General features: G+C 37.1%; 1 protein-coding gene across 4 annotated transcripts in view; it reads left to right on the top strand.

Annotated features, from left to right (window-relative positions):
- The window catches only part of LOC121909664 (roundabout homolog 1-like), a 108,075-nt gene extending 106,643 nt beyond the window's left edge, over window positions 1-1,432 (top strand). For all 4 annotated transcript variants that reach the window (XM_042430217.1, XM_042430216.1, XM_042430218.1 and 1 more), the window contains one exon: window positions 147-1,432. The gene's annotated coding sequence lies outside the window, so the exon portion shown is untranslated. The remainder of the gene's footprint in view (window positions 1-146) is intronic.
- Window positions 1,433-6,306: the final 4,874 nt, after the last annotated feature.

Below are 6,306 nucleotides of genomic sequence, written 5' to 3' on the forward strand. Positions count from 1 at the left end.
AGATATAAAATTAATTTGTCAGCTTTATTGTGTCAATGTAATTTCCACAAATAGACGTCTCTTTTATTATCTGTTACACAAGTTAAATGATAATTGAAGTGCATTAAGCGCAAGAAGACAAACACAACACTGTTTTGTTTTCACAGTTCCTGAAAAGCTAAGAAGCAATGTGAGCACAACAAGAATATGCTACAGTTGCTTCACACGAAGGACAATGACCTTTACGATATGGAAGAAGACTCCAAAAATACTGCACAATACATGCTATTAATTTCTACTTCAAATTTCTCATTAGATGTTGGAAAAAAAGAAAAAGTGCTCTCATGTTCAAGTCTGTGGACTTCAATTTGATGCACTGCTTATTGTTTGCTTTTTGGGTGACCAGCTTCCACGAGCCTGAACGACAGGTTGCTCAGTAAAGTAAGATGTATGCACATTTGATGGCGGTTGTGAGTGTCTACAAAAATATTGTCCCTGACAACTGCTTGATGCAGTCCATATTATGATCTTTGCTTGTCAGTTGTCTTGTTCTTTTACTGTAATTGATATTGAGTCTTTTCCAGCCATCTTGTAAATTGTTTACTGCCACAGAAGTGCTTGAAATTCAAATTTTATATAACAGTGTTAATGTTTTATAAGTGATGTACATCTTGTCTTTGTATTATTTGTTCTACTTTGGTTATAAAAGCACAATCACTTAATTTTATTATTATTATATGAATTTCAGTCTGGAGGAAATCAGTCTTTGGAGTCTTGTTAATCATTTCATCAGCTCACTTCAGGCTGAGAAAACGATTGTTGATTGTGATTGTGCATTCAGTTGCGTACATTTTGAGCTGCTTTCATTCAGATTTGAAATATCTGTTGTGTGTACTGAGAGAATTGCATGCAGATTCACCTGTGGGAGATTTTACTAAACATCCTGACTGCTTTGTCCTCTCTTTGGGATGATGAAAACTCTGGTCAAGGACTGGTTCCATTCATTGTTTTCTCCACTGAGTCAGTTTCATCTACGCCTGTGTTCGCTTGACCTTAACCATAACTTCTGGTGCAGGGCTGGACAGTATGCCAAATTGATCAAATTACTGACTATTAATCTCTTACTGGCCTAAACTCACTTAGCAATTTTCATTAAATGAATTGCCTGAAGACCATACAATTAAACTGAGAATAGCTACAACAATCACTGACATCTAACCAGATGTTCAGCCTTCTAAAATGAACCACAGAACCAGAATCTAACAAAGATATCAGAAGTGAGCCATTGCAAGAAAGTAAATATTATTAGGCACTGGAGTATTAAGAAAATTATTACTGTTACAATTATAGATTTTGGTTATATTGTCCAGCCCTTTTTTATAGGTTATGTATGGAACAGGTATGTCACTTTAACTACTCTACTCTACTTTGAATAAATATTGCTAACAACAAATTACTCATTTCTGTAACCCAGTTCTTTATAGTTTTCACTGTAGATTCTACTTTCCAGATTCTAATGCGACATAGAAAGAATCAGATCCTGCAAAAACCAGCCAGTAATTACCATGAAAAACGCAAACAACTGTCGATCCTTACTCTCATTTCACTTATGTCTACAAAGGTGGTTTTCAAAGTTAGAACTTTAACGTAACTAAAGCAAAAAAGATTTTAAAATGTACAGTATGTATAATGTTTCTTGGTGATCTTGTCAGAAGGCACACAGAACTCAGACAGTCATGGACAGCATGGATAAGTCATGGGTGTTTTTTTTTTTTGTTGTTTTTTTTTTTTTTTCCCAAGACCTTGAAAGGTTAATTACATATATACCACACATTCAAACAGATTCTGAATATATCATACAAATCATTTTATAATCTTTCTTCTCCTGAACCATTCATGTGTATAATATTCACTTGAGTTTATGCTACAGGAAACATTATTGAATTGATTTGATTTATAAAATGTTAAAGTTTCATAGGCAAAGATGAAGAAAATGTGAAAAACTGTACTGTTTGTGTAGAAGTGGCATCAAGGAAAATATTTTACGTAACTACTGTACAGTGGTTTTGCAAAATGCCAGTAAGTCTTGAGAATCTTATAGATTTAATTGGGGGAAAAGTTGTCATTATTTATAATGAAACATATTCAAAGATATTTGACCATTCATTGATTTCAAAACTGTCACCAGAATTTTGCTGAGTGTCTATCTGGTCGTCCCATACTGTAGATAAACCCATCTCATTCTGTGGTAGTGAGGAGAGGCAGATGAGAGAGACAGGAGAAAAGAAAACTGACTGAGGACGTGATGAGACATGCTGTTTAATTAACCTCGCTTATGAACCTTCATCAACAGAGCACCTGTGTGCTGTTGAAAGCAAGGTTTTCACAGATGTCTTTCAGTGTGTGTGTGTGTGTGTGTATGTCTGTGAGCGGTGCATCATCCACAAATTATTTTATAATTATACAGACCTCAGTGTGATTTATTGGTAAAACCTGAACCGCTCCATTCAGCAGTGATAAGTGAGGTGAGAAGCCCCTGTGACCTTTGTGATCCCTAATTTCAGATATCCTGACATCACCCACATGCGACAAACAGAGAAGACACAAACTCAGTTATTGCACACAGCACATTATGGAAATCTCATTCAGGTCACAGGAATGACTCAGATTTCCTGATAAAATGTTTACTTGGTCCTTAATCTCAGACCTTCAAGCCAGACTTTGTTAGGTCTTTATCAAACATTGAAATTATGAAAAGGGATTATGGATTTACATTCACCTAGTGGATAGGGACACGACTCCAAATGAATGCTAATGTTGCTACATATCTGCGGGATGTGTGATAAAGCAATTGATTCCTAACAAGTTTTCCACATCAACTTCAAAGGTGATATTATGTCATTGTGTCCACAGCTTCTTCTCCCCCCAAGTGGCCAGAAAATGAGTTATTGCAGGTTTTGACTGTCAATGTATGTAAATTTATCAGGGAATACAATCTCTGCATATATGAGTCATTTCTGAAGGTCAGCTGACCAGTAAGCGACCAGGAGCCAATGAATAGACATAATGATAATAGTTAAAGCCTTTTTTCAGTAATTAAACCTTCTTACAGTCCAGTGCTCCACTCAACCTAGAAACAATTCAATTCTCTACTTGGCTGTTGTCCGACTTGATCAAATATGGCTTTCAGAACACATACTGTACAGCTAAGGGTAAGAGGATCAAAGACCGAAGAATAGTCTCTTCACCTTGCAAGCAAGGTTGTATTTCTCATCAAAGTGCCATATTTCTTCTGTGACGTCCTCATGCCAACTTATACCTGAGAACGACGGAACCTGAAGAACCTTGTTGGAACAGAAAAAAATAAATAAATTGCCATAAGAAGGGCCACTCTGCACTTTTCCACCTAGAATCACTAACACAGGAGGGTTTATTTTACAAGCCTTGCCTTAGGCTCACTGATCCACAACAACCCACATGACTCATTTAATCTATGACTCTGTCACAATAGTATGTAACTTTTGGCTACAGCTTGTTTTCTACAGTCCATTAACCTTACTCACTCCCTCGCTTTCTGACAGTACAGTAGGTGAAATGAAGTGTGCAAGGAAGATCTCTAACTGCTCATGTGCAAAACACATCTTAGTTATTCTGATGATTGAACAAAAAATAAGAAAACACTTCAAAGCTAGTTACTGTACAACTCTGCAGTGTTAACTAAGAACTCATCTCAAAACCATTGTATTGTTTAGTATAATTCTGGAGATCTTTATATATAGCAATAGGCTAATAATGAATCTGCTTTGACATTGATTGCATAAATAGGCTACAAAATGAGCAAAGGAAGCACTAAACATTCAGATAACACATCTATGTTTTTTGTGATTGCAATTGTTGATATTTTGTTACCTTTCATAATACATAAATAATGACTGCACTTTTGAGGCTTGTCCATTTACAGTTGGTGAGAGGCACAAATGTTATTTTCCATAAAACCTGTCGAAGCATCTTGTATGTGAGTGTGTGTGTGTGTCCCACTCGTGCAAAAAGGCTGACCTCCTTTACAGTTGTACAGCTGTCAACAGCGACCACACAGTGTGATCCACCTTTTTTTGTCCAATTATCACTTCAAGCTGGAGTGATGTGACTGTTATGAATAAATGGTGGGTGAATAATTTTAACCAAAACTGTTAAAGGTAATGTCCACTCCAGTCAACATCACTTACACAGGATTGTTCAGTAAAAAAAACAAAAAAAAACCCTCTATTTATGACAAAATATATCACCTTTTTCATGGTTGCCTTTGAGGTGATGATTATTTAAAAAATGTGGAACAGAGTGTGCGTGGGAATCTCTTAAATGGAAAACTGAATATGCAGGTTTAAATGATTCTATTTGTGAATTATTCCAATAACTTGATTGCAACCAGTCAATTGCAGCCAACTTCTTAACACCATGAATTGCTGCCTTCATCCCCATCTACTTCATCTTTCTTATTTTTCTTCCTTTTCAAGGACAACTGTCTACAGTAGGTTATTCACAAGTGTTCGCCTCAGTTTCTAAGATACTGTGTGTGTGGGTGAGTGTGTATGTGTGTCTGTAAATGCATGTGTGTGCTGCCAAGTTTCATTTTCAATTTTACCATGTTTATCCAGCAGATTCTCTGCAATCTGTTGACAAAGAAAGGCCATGACAACTAGGGCAAATGTGGCAGAATTGCAGAGAGGCTGACAGAAAAAGTGAAACTGATGGCTGTCAACCCTGAGCAACTCTTTAGAAGGGGGACAGATCTATGGAGACAGTATGGCTGAGTGCTGTGCTGTGAATGAAAATGTTTCCTCTGCCCCACCAATTGAACTGCAGCATATGTCATCTAGGTGTTCAATTTTCTCCCATTATAGTACACAAAATATTGAATCCTAACATAATCCAAAATATGATTCTGCATTTGTCACAGGAGTCACTGGAGGTTTTGCAGAACTGGCACACTATGGTCTCTTGAACAGGTACATGCAATCACTCAGGCAACAGGATTTTCGACATAATGAGGTTTATTGAGGATGTGTAGAAGGCACTGTTGCAGGAAAGATGTTTGGAGGTGGTGAGGACATCGATTAGGTTCACAGCAGTGAAATAAACAGAGTTAGGCAGCATTTCTCAGCTCTGAGAGGCAGTGTTTTTCTGTGTCATTGACTTCCTCGGAGGCAAGGATGGTGCCAAGGTTCAGAACTACAGGGGCTGCAGTGGTGACACTAGTGTTGAGTGAGAAGTTAGGAGTGGAGGGGGGAAGAGTAATGGAGTGCAAATTTATGATTTCAAATTTACTGCAGTTGTGTTTGAGGAAGATTACTTTCTTTTAAAGCAGGCAGTTGGTGAGGAATTAGGAGGTGTCAGAGATAATCAGTCTGGTGGTGAGGTGGAACTCGCAGCAGCAGTAGTAAATTCTAATTTGTTTATGGAGATATATCACTGTCTGTCACTATAAAAGTTGACTGCGAACTATGGGAGTATGTGTCCTATGGTGCCAGGAGAGGACTTACTGTGGCAGATGAGAAGGGAATGCTAAATTGTTCAAAGCTGCACTCAAAGCAAAGAGGATGATACCATGACTTCATCTGGCATCAGGACAGAGAGGGCCATGTGCAACTTTGAGTGCACACCTGCTGACATGCTGACAAAGATCATGAAGTGAGATATTCTAGCACAATAAGAGACAGAGGGTTGTTATAAAATGGTAAATAAAAATAGTAAAAAATGGAATTTTAATTTGAAATCTTTCATAAGTATACATGATTTACAGTAATGCCAAAGAAAGAAAGAAAGAAGGCTGAACAAAATGTTTTAAAAACCTCCACTATAATCTTCAGTGTGTGGTTTGTCTGTGTTATAAGTAAAAGGAGTTTTCACCACGTTTAAAGGCCCCCTCCATGTTGTAGAACATATACACATAATCTGCTTTGAGTAATATTTTGTGTCTGAAAAGTTCAATTTCAGCATTAACAATTCTGAAAATTACATCAGTCCTTCTTCCTCATTGAAAAATCTAGAATCTGTCAATATGTAAATATTTTTCATTTCAAAGATTTAACTATTGGACCAACTGGACAAAAGATCCTTCCTACTCTCAATCTATGTGTGTTTGAGGTTTCAAGTTTCCACATCACACTTGTGTAAGTTCCATATTGGACAAACTGAAAAGTCTGCACACCATATAAGTTGGATTCCAAACTAATTGTGATGATCATACTCATACTGTACATGCACGTCTTAAACCCTTAAGGTCTTAAGATGCGCACAAAGAAACATTCCCCCTTCAGCAGATGAAGG

Source organism: Thunnus maccoyii, chromosome 13 (assembly GCF_910596095.1).
Source record: "Thunnus maccoyii chromosome 13, fThuMac1.1, whole genome shotgun sequence".
In the NCBI taxonomy this organism is placed as follows: Eukaryota; Metazoa; Chordata; class Actinopteri; order Scombriformes; family Scombridae; genus Thunnus; species Thunnus maccoyii.